Source organism: Psammomys obesus, unplaced genomic scaffold, assembly GCF_907164565.1.
Source record: "Psammomys obesus unplaced genomic scaffold, mPsaObe1.curated_primary_1811, whole genome shotgun sequence".
NCBI classification, from domain to species: domain Eukaryota; kingdom Metazoa; phylum Chordata; class Mammalia; order Rodentia; family Muridae; genus Psammomys; species Psammomys obesus.
In genome coordinates, this window is record NW_026585797.1 from 32,819,390 (window position 1) to 32,836,258 (window position 16,869).

Sequence of the window (16,869 nt, forward strand, 5' to 3'; positions counted from 1 at the left end):
CATTCTAATATCTGATAAAATAGACTTTCAACCAAAATTAATAAAAAGAGATGAGGAAGGACAATTCATACTCATCAAGGGAAAATTCCACCAGGAAGACATCACAATCCTGAACATATATGCCCCAAATACAAGAGCACCCACATTTCTAAAAGAAACATTGATAAAATTTAAACCACATATACATCCCCACACATTAATAGTGGGAGACTTCAACACCCCACTCTCAACAAAGGACAGGTCAACAAAACAGAAATTAAACAAAGAAACAATATCTCTGACAGAGGTCATGAATCAAATGGACCTCACAGACATCTACAGAACTTTACACCCAAACACAAAAGAATTTACCTTCTTCTCAGCACCTCATGGAACCTTCTCCAAAATAGACCATATAGTTGGTCACAAAGCAAGCCTCAACAGATACAAGAAGACTGAAATAATCCCTTGTATCCTGTCTGATCACCGTGGAATAAAGCTGGACTTCAACAACAACAGAAATAGCAAAAAGCCTACACACTCATGGTAACTGAACACCTTGTTACTAAATGACAGCTGGGTCAGGGAAGAAATAAAGAAAGAAATTAAAGCCTTTCTAGAACTCAATGAAAATGAAGACACAACATACCCTAACTTGTGGGACACAATGAAAGCAGTGCTAAGAGGAAAGTTCATAGCACTAAGTGCCTTCAAGAAGAAATTCGAGACAGCTCGTTCAAGCAACTTAATGGCCCACTTAAAAACCCTAGAAAAAGAAGAAGCAGACACACCAAAAAGGAGTAGATGGCTGGAAATAACCAAACTCAGGGCTGAAATCAATCAATTAGAAACAAATAAAACAATTCAAAGAATCAATGAAACCAAGAGCTGGTTCTTTGAGAAAATCAACAAGATCGACAAACCCTTAGCCAAGCTAACTAAAAGGCAGAGAGACACCACCCAAATCAACAAAATCAGAAATGAAAGGGGGGACATAACTACAGACACTGAGGAAATCCAAACAATCATTAGGACTTACTTCAAAAGTCTATATGCCACAAAATTTGAAAATCTAAATGAAATGGAAATTTTCTTGATCGATTTGACTCACCAAAGCTGAATCAGGACCAGGTAAATCAACTAAATAGTCCTATATCCCCCAAAGAAATAGAAGCAGTCATCAAAAGTCTCCCATCCAAAAAAAGCCCAGGACCAGATGGCTTCAGCGCAGAATTCTACCAGACCTTCAAAGAAGAGCTAACTCCAATTCTCTTCAAACTATTCCACAAAATAGAAACAGAAGGAACATTACCAAACTCATTCTATGAAGCCACAATCACCTTGGTACCTAAACCTCACAAAGACTCAACAAAGAAAGAGAATTTCAGGCCAATCTCCCTTATGAACATTGATGCAAAAATACTTAACAAAATACTTGCAAACCGGATCCAAGAACACATCAAAGATATTATCCACTATGACCAAGTAGGCTTTATCCCAGGTATGCAGGGGTGGTTCAATATATGGAAATCCATCAATGTGATCCACCATATTAACAAACTGAAAGAAAAAACCACATTATAATCTCCCTAGATGCTGAAAAAGCATTTGACAAAATCCAACATCCATTCATGTTTAAAGTACTGGAGAGATCAGGGATACAAGGCACATATCTAAACATAGTAAAGGCGATATACAGCAAGCCTATAGCCAACATCAAACTGAACGGAGAGAAACTTAAAGCAATCCCACTGAAATCAGGGACAAGACAAGGCTGCCCACTCTCTCCATATCTCTTCAACATAGTGCTGGAAGTCCTTGCTAGAGCAATAAGACAGTCGAAGGAGATCAAGGGGATACAGATGGGAAAGGAAGAAGTCAAATTATCACTATTTGCAGATGATATGATAGTATATATGAGTGACCCCAAAAACTCTACCAGGGAACTCCTACAGCTGATAAACATCTTCAGCAAAGTGGCCGGATACAAAATTAACTCAAAAAAATCAGTAGCACTCCTGTATACAAAAGACAAAAGGGCTGAGAAAGAAATTAGAGAAACAACACCATTCACAATAGCCACAAATGACATAAAGTACCTTGGAGTAACCCTAACCAAGCAAGTCAAAGACTTGTATGAAAAAAATTTCAAGTCTCTGAAGAAAGAATTAGAGGAAGATATGAGAAGATGGAAAGATCTCCCATGCTCATGGCTTGGCAGGATTAACATAGTAAAAATGGCCATCTTACCAAAAGCAATCTACAGATTTAATGCAATTCCCATCAAATTGCCAACACAATTCTTTACAGACCTGGAAAGAAAAATTCTCAACTTCGTATGGAATAACAAGAAACCGAGAATTGCTAAAACAATCCTCTACAATAAAAGATCTTCTGGAGGTATCTCCATCCCTGATCTCAAGCTGTACTATAGAGCAACAGTTATAAAAACTGCATGGTACTGGCATAGAAACAGAATGGTGGATCAATGGAATCGAACAGAAGACCCAGAAATAAACCCACACACTTACGGACACCTGATTTTTTACAAAGATGCCAAAACCATACAATGGAAAAAAGATAGCATCTTTAACAAATGGTGCTGGTCCAACTGGATGTCTACATGTAGAAAAATGAAAATAGATCCATACTTATCACCCTGCACAAAACTGAAGTCCAAGTGGATCAAAGACCTCAACATAAAACCAGACACATTAAATCGGCTAGAAAAAAAAGTGGGGAATGCCCTAGAACTCATTGGTACAGGAGAAAACTTTCTGAACAGAACACCAACAGCACAGGCTCTAAGAGCAACAATCAATAAATGGGACCTCATAAAATTGAAAAGCTTCTGTAAAGCAAAGGACACCGTCATCAAAACAAAGCGACTGCCTACAGATTGGGAAAGAATCATCACCAACCCTCTATCTGACAGAGGACTCATATCCAATATATATAAAGAACTAAACAAGCTGAAAAGCAACAAACCAAGTAATCCACTTAAAAAATGGGGAACAGAGCTAAAGAGAGAATTCTCTGCAGAGGAATATCGAATGGCAGAGAAGCACTTACAGAAATGCTCAACCTCATTAGCCATTAGGGAAATGCAAATCAAAACAACCCTGAGATTTCACCTTACACCCATCAGAATGGCCAAGATGAAAATCTCAAGGGACAACACATGCTGGAGAGGTTGTGGAGAAAGGGGAACCCTTCTCCACTGCTGGTGGGAATGTAAACTGGTACAACCACTCTGGAAATCAATCTGGCGCTTTCTCAGACAACTAGGAATAGCGCTTCCTCAAGATCCAGCCATACCACTCCTAGGCATATACCCAAAAGAGGCGCAAGTACACAAAAAGGACATTTGTTCAACCATGTTTGTAGCAGCTTTATTTGTAATAGCCAGAAGCTGGAAACAACCCCGATGCCCCTCAACTGAAGAATGGATGCAGAAACTGTGGTATATCTATACAATGGAGTATTACTCAGCAATGAAAAATAAGGAAATCATGAAATTTGCAGGTAAATGGTGGGACCTGGAAAGGATCATCCTGAGTGAGTTGACCCAGAAGCAAAAAGACACTCACGGTATATACTCACTCATATAAGCATACAATATAGAATAAACCCACTAAAAGCTGTACATCTAAACAAACTAAGCAAAAGAGAGGACCCTAAGTAAAATGTTCAATCCCCATCCTGAAAGGCAAAGAGGATGGACATCAGAAGAAAACGAAAATAGGAAACAACCTCGGAACCCACTACAGAGGGCCTCTGAAAGCCAGAAGAAAACAGGAAACAACCTTGAAACCTGCCACAGAGGGCCTCTGAAAGCTTCTGCAGTATAGACAGTCAAAGCAGATGCTGAGCCTGATGGCCAACTGATGGGCAGAGTGAATGGAATTTTATGTAAGAAGTGGGAAATAGTAAGAGCTGGAGGGAACGGGAACTCCACAAGCAGAGCATCAGAACAAGATAATTTGAACACAGGGAACTTCCCAGAGACTCATACTCCAACCAAGGACTATTTGTGGAGATGACCTGGAACCCCTGCACAGGTGTAGCCCATGGCAGTTCAGTGTCCAAGTGGGTTCCATAGTAATGGGAAGAGGGACTGCCTCTGACATAATCTGATTGGCCTGCTCGTTGATCACTTCCCCCTGAGGGGGGAGCAGCCTTACCAGGCCACAGTAGAGGACAATGCAGCCACTTTTAATGAGAACTGATAGACTAAGATCAGAAAGAAGAGGAGAACCTCCCCTATCAGTGGACTTGGGGAGTGGCATGCATGCAGAAAGGGGAGAGAGGGTGGGATCGGCAGGGGAGGAGGGAGGGGCTTATGGGGGGATACAAAATGAATAAAGTGTAATTAATAAAAAAAATTAATATACTGAAAAAAAAATAATAATGAACCCATTAAAGACAATGGGGACTTCTAAAAAAAAAAAAAAAAGATCAAAACAGTGTCCCTGCTTTCAGATCATTCTCAGTTTAGTGAGCAAAAAGATCATCATATAACCAATGAAACCAGCCTGGGCTAGATCCTACACTGAAAGGGTGAGTGAATACAAAGATGAAAGGTCGGGACAGTTCTTTATGAGAAAATTGAGGAAGGTGGGGAGGCAGGAAGGGTTTCTTTGAGGACCTGATCTGATGCTGATGATAGAATCTTACCTGGAGAGGTGAGAAGTCAAGAGTAGATAGATTCCCAAGGCAGAAGTAATCAAATTAACAAAGACGTGACGAAAGCAGGCACATATGTGGAGTATGAGAGGATGGAGGCGGAGCCATTACAGTTTAATTAGAAACCGTGTTTCCCAGAATTTGGCCATTTTAAAAACAAACCGCACCAATATTTATTTAACATAATATTTAAATGCATCTCTGAAACATAAATGCCTCGTTTAGTTCCATATTAAGCAGTAATATCCATGAAATCACACATCTGAAGTGCTAATTGCATAGTTGTAATATCCATTAAACAAAAATAAGGAGTATAGTTGTAGAAATGCTAGCCCTAGCACCACTCAGAGTCATCTCTTGTGCCCCCAGGGGCCAGCACTCTGCTAGCTGGGAAGCCCTGCTTTGCAGCTTTTGTGAACTGTGGAGGAGGGTGAGGAAAGCTTTCTCCTATGAGATCATTCTCTAATAAAACACCAAATTTCTGTCAGGAGCAAGCAGAGAGTGACGAAAAAAAAAAATGCCAGCATGAGTGATCAGAGAGAAAGTTAACTCGGTAAGGTGAAAAGAAAAAGGAGATTCCATGAGTGCACAGAGGGAAAAGCTACTTGGTCACAGGAATCTACTAAGAAAACCATGCTGATAGGTACCTTTAAGTTAGGTTGTTAGGTTGTTTTGTTTTCCCTTTGATGGATACTAGAGCAAGGCTGTCAGGATAACTACTCGCCATAGTTAGTTATTTAAACTTACCTTTCAATTCAGCAGTCACACTAGCCACATATCAAGTTCTCAGCTGTCACATGACCAGTGGGTATTGCATAGAACAAAGAAAACACAGGGCATGTTCATCACTGAAGAAAATTCCTTCTTTTCCATCTGCCTCTAGATATAGTTGCAAACAAAAATTGTATGTATTTAAGACATATAAGTCTTAAAATATATACAGATTGCAGAATAATTACCATTGTCAAGCTAATTACCATATCTAACACCTTATAGTTGTCATGTTTATAGGTTTTGGAAGTATGGAAGAGACTTGCTATCTTTGCAAATCTTGAGAATATAATATAATATAATATAATATAATATAATATAATATAATATAATATAATATAATATAATATAATATAATATAGCTACTGTGGTGTAAATTAAGTACTCAGAGTTATATATCATTTATTCATTGTTCCTCTGAATAACATCTCCTCATAGAACAATGCTGTACTAGACAAATAGGTTATGAGGAACTAGCATTGCCAAATCATATTGCTTTGAGGGCAAGATCCTGTAAATGAAACTGGATGAGGCGCATTTTACTCATCACGGAAACTAAATAACAATGACCTGATTAGGGGGGAATCACAGTTTTCTGTAGCCAAGAAAAGACTGCTGTCCTGTAGAAGCATTTGATGGTCATCTTGAGCTTGCTTGATTACAACAAGATGTAAAATGCTACGTCATAAGAGAAATTCCCAACCCCTCGTGCTGTTGCTGGAAACCCAGGGAGAAGCTTCTTCCAAATGAAATGAAAAACAAAAAACAAAACAACAAAAAAGCAGAAGGCAGGTTCTAAGTTAGGGCTCTGTCTACTGAAGGCTATGCCTGCAGAATTCTGGGTTCTTCCTGAGGGCCACCTATATCTCTGATGAGACTACCAACCAGCCCAGATGCCCAAACTGTTCATCATTTCTCTCCTGGACACACCCTTCCTTTGACTATTCCTCTCAGTCCCCAGGACATACTTTTAGACAGTTATTTATTTATTTATTTATTTATTTATTTATTTAGACCATGTATTCACTTCTTCTGAGCCTGAAGTTTTCTATCAGTAAGAATAGAACAAGAATATCGGCAGAAAAGCCTGAATTAAAAGAACATGCATTGGTAATGCTTAGCAGAAACAGAAAATTCCAATAAATATTTGGAGAATATGTCATAGGGTTGTCCCTATCTTTTTGTTTTTTGCACAGGTACATAGGTGAAGCCCACTGTCCTCATCTGTGATGACTCAGTTAAACAAATTTCAGAAAATCTGTGGGGGTCACAGTGATATTTAAGTTTCTTACAAAATAAAAGGTATGACTCTAATATTGAAAAAACTTAAATAGAAACTGAAGTGTCTCAAAGTCCAGTCATCAGTGAGAATAATGGCTGCTTCCATAAAAATAAAAAATAAAAAATAAACTCCAGACAAATATTTAAAATCATGCTGAAGACATGACCATCTTTGAAAACAATTACCTACTAGTGAAAAGAGGACCTCAAAGATGCAGGGAAAAATTCACAACTTAAGCCCTGAGTATGACAGTGTATTAATTACTTCCTTCCTTAATGATCGGAAGAATGAGGAAAAACAGAGTTCCAACACGAGCAAAGTAAGGGCTTAAATTCGAGATCATGTCAAAACTTAAAGAATCACCCAATTATATAAGTACTATAGGAATATAAACCATGTCTGTATGTGTGTGTGCCCACACGTGTAAGCTTGTAAATGTGCATAATCAGGGAGGTGAGCATGAGCGGATCTGCATTAGGAATGAGAGGACAACCTTGGGTGTTATGTGTTGGGTACCATCTGCCTTGTTTTTTGAAGCATGGTCTCTCATTGGCCTGGAGCTCAGTAATTAGGGTGGGATGGATGGATGGCTATCAAGTCCAACCATTGCTCTGTCTCTCTTTCCCCATGCTAGGATTACAAGTAGATATGTACTACTGATACAGTCCAGGAGTCTTGATCTTTTCTGCCAGTTAAAGAATTAAAAGACAGGAAAAAATCTGAATTACAACAGATAGCAGCAGAAGAATCCCAAGTGCCACAGTCAGAATGCACAGTTGAAGAATTGTGTTTATTGGGGGTGAAGAAATATGCACAAGCATACACACAGAGAAAGAAAGAGAGTGTGTGAGAGGGAGAGGTAAAGGGGGAGAAGGGAGAAAGGCGAGAGAGAAGAAGGGAGATGGGAGAAGAAGAGGGGAGAGAGAAGAAAGAGACAGGAGAGACCCTCTGCATTATATGGGGGAGACTCATAAAGCAAAACTCCAGTCTCTTCTTGAGGCTTGAGGCGCTTGAAGCCTCTAAAGAGTCTGCTCCCCTAATTTGATGTTGGTTGCTTGGTCAACAACTGTGTGTCACATGTCCTGCTCCAGCCAGTCCATCAGCAGGAGCCCAGAGGGTAGGAGACAAAAGCCTAGTAGCTTTTGTCTTAAGTCAGGAGATTGAGGAAAAAGCTGTCCCTCTTGGAAATTCACTACCTTTATTACCTAGTGATGGCTCCTCTCCCTGTCTGTCTGCCTACCAGGGAGTCTGTTCAACTCTTGCTCTCTCACTACCATACATGGATTTTTATTTTGCACATGTCCTGGAAGGTGAACTCAGCATCTTACCAACTGAACCATCTCCCCAGCCCTGAAAGTATTATCATGATTCTTGGGCTAGCGTTTGTTTCATTTTTGATTAAAGGACTTCTCAGCATATAACTTGTATAGAAGTATCCACGGGACCTTTGAGTATTTTAAGATGATCTGTCTGCACACTCATTATATCATTGCACAGAACCGAAAGGGAGGTGTATTCATGTCTAAGACTGCTACTTTAGGATTCTACACAGACAATCTGCAAAATCCAAAAGGCATTTCCTTCAGTTTACTCCAGAAAAGGCCACGGGAGTCCCACATGATAACAGGGAGCCAGACAACTTCACTGCTTAATCAGTGGGTCAGGGAAAAAAAAAAAAAAAAAAAAAACAACTCAGATTAGCAAACCAGGCAATCTGCCATCTGCCTCGTCAGGCACATTTACAAGGGAAGCCAAAGACTTTCCACTTGAGGCTCTGTCTTCCTGGGCACCTGTTTTCCTTGTCACAGAGTTTCCCCCAAAGAAACAAAATGTGAGGGAAAAAGAAGGGAAAGAAGGCAAGAGAGGATAGGTGGGAGGAAGGAAAGGACAGAGAGGGCCATGTTTGGGTGCTTGGTGCTTATTTATAATGCAGATGATGGAAAGAGTTAATGACAACATATGGATGCTGAAGCTCTGGTATATGTCATTCGCTCAGTGTCTGAAACCGAGAAAGAATAGAAAAACTGCTGAAGAAAATCTGTTAGCTATTGGAAGTGGGGTACTTAATAGGATGTTATGCAACTATATATACTTCAGAGAAGAATTTTTTTAACTACTGCCAAGGGCAAGGATAATTGACACAAGAGTTACTAATAATATCCATCTGTTGGCCAATATTGGCTTAGGATCTAACTCTCCTTAGAAAATAAGAATTTAAAAAATAATAATAATAATTAATTAATTCAATTTACAGCTCAGTCACAGGCCCCTCCCTCCTCTCCTCCTAGTCCCACACTCCCTCTGACATCCCCTTTCCTCTATTTTTCCAAATAGGGGAGGCTCCCCTAGCCAGTCACCCCAGCTCATCTATTCACAGGAGGACTGAGTTCCTCTTCCTCCCCTTCGATCTTGCAATGAAGTCCTATCAGGAGGTAGTGATCAAAAAGCAGGCAACAAAAACCATAGATATCCCCCACTCCCCTAACTTGTGGGCACACATGAAGCCTAAGATGTCCTTCAGATTTATCTTCTTGGGGTCTGCGCATTGTAGTATGTCTATCCTGTACTATATGACTAAAATCTGCTTATAAGTGAGTATACACCATGTGTGTCTTTCCAGGTCTGTGTTACCTCACTGAGGATTATCTTTTTTAGTTCCATCTATTTGTCTGCAACTTTCATGATTTTCTTTTTTTTAATGACTGTGTAGTATTCCATTGTGTAAATGTACCATGGTTTCTTTATCCATTCGTCGGTTGAGGGACATCTAGGTTGTTTACAGTTTCTGGCTATTATGAATAAAGCTTCTATGAATATAGTTGAGAAAAGTGGAACGCCTTTTGGGTTATCTCCAGGAGCGGTATAGCTGAGTATTGGGGTATGGCTATTCACAGTTTTCGGAGAAAGTGCCAGATTGATTTCCAAAGTGGTTGCACAAGTTTGCACTCCCACCAGCAATGGAGGAGGGTTTCCCTTCTCCACATCCTCACCAGTATGTGTTGCCACTTGAGTTTTTTATCCTAGCCATTCTGACAGGTGTAAGATGGAATCTCAGAGTCATTTCATTTGTTGATGTTTAATTTCTTGAGGAGTTCTTTATAAATTCTGGATATTGTCAGATATAGGATTGGTGAACATATTTTCCCAATTTGTAGACTGCTATTTTGTTCTATTGATAGTGTCTTTTGCTTTACAGAAGTTTTTTTTCAGTTTCAAGAGGTCACATTTATTAATTGTAGATCTTAGAGCCAGAGCTGTTGGTGTTCTGCTCAGGAAGTTGTTTCCTGTGCCAATGAGTTCGAGGCTCTTACCCAATTTCTCCTCTTGCAGATTTAATATATCTGGTTTTATATGGAAGTCTTTGACCCACTGTACTTGAGTTTTGTGCAGGGTGGTAAGTATGGATCTATTTGCATTTTTCTATATGTAGACATCCAGTTAGACAAGCACCATTTGCTGAAGATGCTATCTTTTTTCTATTGTATGGTTTTTGGCTTCTTTGTCAAAAATCAGGTGTGCATAAATGTGTGGGCTTATTTCTGGGTCTTCAGTTTGCTTTAGTTGATCAACCAGCTTATTTCTATGCCGGTACCATACCGTTTTTATTACTGTTTCTTCTTTTCTGGTCTTTCTACTTAACTTTTCTATTTCTGTGGTAACTGTAATATTTTTAAAAAGTTAAAAGCCTTTTCATATATATAACTTTGCATTTCAAAAATGAGTTCAAGTCTAAAACCTTCCAGAATGTACCACTGTGCTTGACGTGCCTTGAAATGGTGGCATAAAATGGGTGTGGGTGGGAAGAAAATCATGACAGATTCAGGGTGACTTTCTTTTCATTGTAGAACAACCTAATATATTTAATTTGTGACCTTCCTGGAACAGAACACTGCTTGCAAATACAAATGTTCCTAGCATTTCAGAACTTATCTATCCCTCAAAGATTAGCAGATAACGTCTGTATTAGAGTTTGTACAGATAGCATTTGTTGTCCCTTCAACTCAAGACATATTTGTCTTGATTTAGAAATGTAGGTCAAATTTAGGACTTTTTTCTTTGGAACGAAATGCTGACCTGGGGCACGTCAAATGGGAAGAAAAAGTTTACTTTGTAGTTCAGCAGTTTAAAAATATTTAAATGTTTCCATTTTATTGGATTTTATTAATTTTTATCTCTGTGTAGTCTTTTTTTTTACACTTAGTTGATCATGACTGCCTCATCAGAGCTATAAAGTAATAATACTGAGAAAAATTATATATTACCAAATAGTCTCAACATTAAAGCATTCTACTGGCAGTATGATTTGTATAAAGTTAAGTATTGTTAAGTTTGAAATTGGAGCCTTGTGCCTATCGAAAATGCACCACACTACTGAATTATACCCACAGCCCTTATTAAAACCTTTTCAGAAACAATTATAGGGGAAAAAACAAAACAACAACAACAAAAAAAAAACAGAGGTCCTCTTCAGACTTCTCACTATTTGGTCTTCACTGATGCCAAATTAAATATTAGTCATAAAACGTGACTGGTACTTCATTACTGAGATTATTTTGAAGCAGAAGAAATGACCCCATCAAAATGCATTCTAAATAATTTATCAGTGTCATGAATTACTTAACTAAATTTCCTCCCTTAACTCTGACAGTCTTATTAACAATGTTTAATGAGATTAAAACTGGACAGTCTGCTTTGCTTGGTAATCTGTAAGAGTCACCTATTAAACGTAAGTTCTCAAATTTAGGTTGTCACTGTTTGGGATGGTCCCATAGTGCCTGGTCTAGCTTCCTACCTGCTGTGTACTTGAGAATGACCTTGAAATTTCTTCTGATTTTTATTCCTTAGTTTCCCAAGTAGTGGGATTACAGATATGTGCTGCTAGGCTTGGATTTTCATTCTTAAAAATGCAAATACCATATTTTTAATTACTAGTGTCTTCTCTTTCTTCTCCTTCCTCATCTTTCTCTTTCAACAGGGTTATAAAATACAACGCCGGCCCACCTCAAACTCATGATCTTTTCTTCTCTGCCTTATGTGTGCGAGATTACAGTTGTATATTACCATACCTAGGCCTTTAGTGTCTTTTCCTTGTGGAGTTTTCAGTTACCACAGAAATAGAAAAGTTAAGTAGAAAGACCAGAAAGGAAGATGCAAATAGCCCAGACACTTAGTCATGGTGTGCTCTTAGGTCATGGCAATGTTCTGGTATTCATTGCTTTAACTGTCAATAGCCAGAATTCTCATTCGGCGCAGTAGATAAACATACATGTGGGCACACACACACACACATACCATATGCTGTGTAAAACATAACATTGAAAACTTGTTTTTACCAGAGCTCCCAAGCAAAAAAGAAAGATCTTCTGTACCTATAAAAATATGAATAACTTTTAAATAAAAGCAGCTATAATGTTAAATAGCCTCGAGGCATGTCAGGAGACATGAGTTAAGAGAATGGGACAACATGCCAGGGAAAGGTTTGTGCTGACAGTATAAACTCTACTTACTGGGGCACTGGAACTTAGCTCTCTCCTTAAACAGAGGAGGCAGAAGACGATTCCAGTTCATGACACAGGGTGGAAACTGCTCATAGGCCCAAGATAGCATCACTAGACTGGGAGTATAGAGATGGGGGAGGGGAATGTCACCGGGAACCTTCAACCACTTACTCCACACCTGGAAACTGGTTTAGCTTCTCATCACCTGAGTGAAGCTAGAACCAGCAAGAGAAAAATTATTAAGCTGAATAAGCATGGGTTATACACATACATATTATACATGTATGTATATATACAATATATATATATATATATTACATATATTTCCCAATTCCATACACCAAAAGGGATTAAAACACCCCAGTAAGCAATGGACACTCCCAGCTAAGAACTATGATTCCTTAAAGATCTGGTCACTTCTAGGATAAGAACAAGAAAAATATAAGATTATCATAAAGGATCCTACAGTACCAAAATGCAGGAAGAGACTTCAAATACAAAAGGATAGTGACATACCAAAGGGGCAAAGGAAACAGCCTGAAGAAGCTCCAGATAGACAAATCCAGAATAAAAGGATCAAAACTATAAACAATGTGGCATTAGATTACAATCCAAAATATGAAATACCTTTCCATAAGTCTGCACTAATTTAAGTTTATGGAATTAATGAATTAGTGGAAGAAAGAGACAATTCTTCCTTCCAAAAGATTTCCGGATGATGAGCTCCAGCAGGCGAGGCTTACTTAAGCTTAAACTTCCTGTTCAAGGTGGAATGCATTTAGTGATTGCATGTAAAAGACAAGGACAGAAAAAGAAAGGCAGGACCTTTCTAGTAGAAATGCTTGGCACGCGACCAATGTTGGCATTGACAATGGTAGCCATTTGATGCATGTCCCCCTTGTATGTCGTGAGGAGAAATGCCATTCTGATTCTCAAAAATCATATTATAATCTCAGTTTCATTGTGAAGAGAACATCTGACAGATGGCGGGAGGTACCTCCGTGGGTAAGAATGCTTACTGAACAAGTGTGAAGACCTGAGTTCAGATCATAGCACCCAATAAACGCCAGGCATGACCACACGTGCTTGGAACTGCAACTTTGTGAAAGACAGAGACAGGAAGACCACTGGGGCTCACTGACTGCCAAGTTGGCTCCAAATTCAGTGGGAAATGCTGTATTCAAGGAGTAATGTGAAGGTAGAACAGAAAACTCAATGTCCTTCTCTAGAACGCAGGGGCATTTACACACACACAAGGACACACACAGACACAGTCACATACACACACATACAAGGACACAGGGACACATGCACACACGCACCATACATACACATACCACTCATGTATGCACATACAAACACACATACATACACAAATAAACCCATAACACTGATCAGAAAACTTGAAAATGTCCTATAAAATAACTGACTAAAATGGATCATATTTTTTAGAAAAAAAAATGAAAAATCATCACACCCTAGAAAGAAACAACAGAGATATATGCTATGGTATGTGGAAAAGCAAACAGCATGAAGGAGCCTCAAAATTCAAGATGCAAAACCCCTCCATCAAAAATAATTCCATTTATGTAGTGTCTCAAATTCTAAAATGCATGAGAAAACAAAGTCACCTTGGAAGAAACATTAAAAAGGAGGAAATGGGGACTTTTAATACGCAGGGAATTTTAAATAATAAATTATTAAAAGGGAAACTTAAAATTAGCCTGATTAAAATATTCATAGAGGGGTTGGGGAAATGGCTCATTGGTAAAGACCACTTGCTGAGCAAGTTGAGAACCTGAGGGCAAAACCCAACACTCACCATCAATACAAGACTGGGCGTGGCTGCACATGCCTGACAACCCTGCACTGGGCTGGGGACAGGTGGCTCTTACAGGCTGACCGGCCAGGCTAATCAACTGAAATGGAGAATTGCAGATTCAGCAAGGGACTTGCTTCAAGGGGAGATAAGGTAGACAGTGATAAGGCAAGAGACTTAGCCTTCCTTTGCCTTCTGTGTATACATGGACACACAAATCCACAGAGACACATGTGCACAAACCCATGCACCACACACACACACACACACACACACACACAAGTGTATGCATACACACATGCACTCAAGCACACACACAGAGACCAAGAAAAAGATTTTGTTTTCTATATCTTTATTTGCTAATTTATAGTGTGTGTGTGTGTGTGTGTCTGTCTGTGTCTGTATCTGTGTCTGCGTGTGTGCATGCTCATGCACCTGTATGATATATGTGTGTGTGAGTCTGGTGTGCATATACAAACATATGGAAGGCAGAAGACAACCTAGGGAATTGATTATCTCTTTCCACCTTTTTGGCACAGCGTCTCTCTCTCTCTATGTCTGATGTGCTCTCAGCTGCTAGCATTCAACTTCTCAAGAAAGTACTCTATCTCCAGCTCCCATCTTCTCTTAGGAGAGCTAGGTATATAAGGATGGATATAGATAGATGACAGAGAGACAGACAGATATAGATATAGATATTGAGATATCCCAGAAATCAAACTTACCTGTTTTGCATGACAAATACGTTCACAGTTATGTCATCTTGCCAGTCCCAAAACACGATAAAATTTGACTTTAGGTCGGGCATGATGGCACATGCCTCTAAATTCAGCACTCAGGAGGCTGAGGCAGGTGGATCTCTGTGAGTTTGAGGGTAGCCTAATTACATAATATTAAGCAAATCTGCCCAATCTTAGGAAGAAAAAAACCTGCATGCTCTTCCACATATGAGGTTCCTGGCCTTTAATATGAATGTCCACTGTGTGGGTATAGTATGACATGTAGAAAAGAGAACAGGAAAGGCTAATTTTTTAAAAGCAAATATTAATGAGTTTGCATGTATAGGATATTTTGTGAAAGTCCTTTGAATGCTCTATCGAGCTACAACAACGTTCTGTTTCCTATCTGACTGCCATGACATAAAGCTGGATATCAGCAACAACAGAAAACTTCTGAATTCATGGAAACTGAACAACTCACTTCTGAATGAAAAATGAATCAAGTCAGAAATAAAGAAATTTAAAACTTTTTAGGAATCAATAAAAATAAAAACGCAACATACCCAAAACTTATGGGACACAGCAAAAATGTTCTAAGAGGCAAGTTGATAGCACCAAGGGCTTACATTAAAAAAAAATGGAGATATCTCATATTAGTAACTTAACTGCCACTTGAAAGCTTTAGAACACAAAAGGAAAAATTCTCAAAAGTAGATGCAAGAAAAAAATCAAACTCAGTGCTGCAGTCAATAAAAGAGAAACAACAACAGTACAGACAATACAAATAATCAAATAAAGAGTTGGTTCTTTAAGAAAACCAATAGGATTGATTAATGTTTAGCCAAATTAACTAAAAGGTGGAGGGAAAAGATTAAAATTAACCAAAATAGAGATGAAAAAGGGGACATAACAACAGATACCTAGGAAATCCAAAGAATCATAAGGACATACTTTAAAAACCTATTCTCCACCAATTAAGAAATGGATAGTTTTCTTGGTATGTACACCAACCAAAGTTAAATCAAAAAAAGATAAGCAATTTGAACAGACTTATAGCCTCTAGTGAAATAAAAGCACTAATTAAAACCCTCTCAACTACAAAAAACCAGGGCCAGATGGTTTTAGCACACAATTCTCAAGGAAGAATGAATACCAAAACTCCACAAATTATTCCAGAAAATAGAAACTGAGGGAAGCCTGCCAAATTCTTTTTACAAGGCCACAGTTACCCTGATGCTGAAACCACATAAAGACCCAACAAAGAAAGAGAATTACAGACCAATGTCCCTTATAAGCACAGATGCAAAAATTCTCAATAACATACTTGCAAACTGAATACAAGAACCCATCAAAAAGATCATCTACTATTACAAATAAAGCTGCTACAAACACAGTTGAGTAAATGTCCTTATTGTGTACTTGAGCCTCTTTTGGATAGATGCCTAGGAGTGGTATGGCTGGATCTTGAGGAAGCGCTATTTCTAGTTGTCTGAGAAAGCACCAGATTGATTTCCAGAGTGGTTGTACCAGTTACATTCCCACCCGCAATGGAGGAGGGTTCCCCTTTCTCCACAACCTCTCCAGAATGTGTTGTCACTTGAGTTTTTCATCTTGGCCATTCTGATGGGTGTAAGGTGAAGTCTCAGGGTCGTTTTGATTTACATTTCCTTAATAGCTAATGACGTTTAGCATTTCTTTAAATGTTTCTCTGTCATTCGATATTCCTCTACAGAAAATTCTCTGTTTAGCTCTGTTCCCCATTTTTTAATTGGATTACTTGGTTTGCTGCTTTTCAGCTTCTTTAGTTCTTTATATATACTGGATATTAGCCCTTTGTCAGATAAAGGGTTGGTGAAGATGTTTTCCCAAACTGTAGGCAGTCGTTTTGTTTTGATGACAGTATCCTTTGCTTTATAGAAGCTTTTCAGTTTCATGAGGTCCTATTTATTGATTGTTGCTCTTAGAGCCTGTGCTGTTGGTGTTCTGTTTAGGAAGTTGTCACAGCCCAGATGCCCCTCAACTGAAAAATGGATGCAGAAATTGTGGTATATCTATACAATGGAATATTACTCAGCAATGAAAAATAAGGAAATCATGAAATTTGCAGGTAAATGG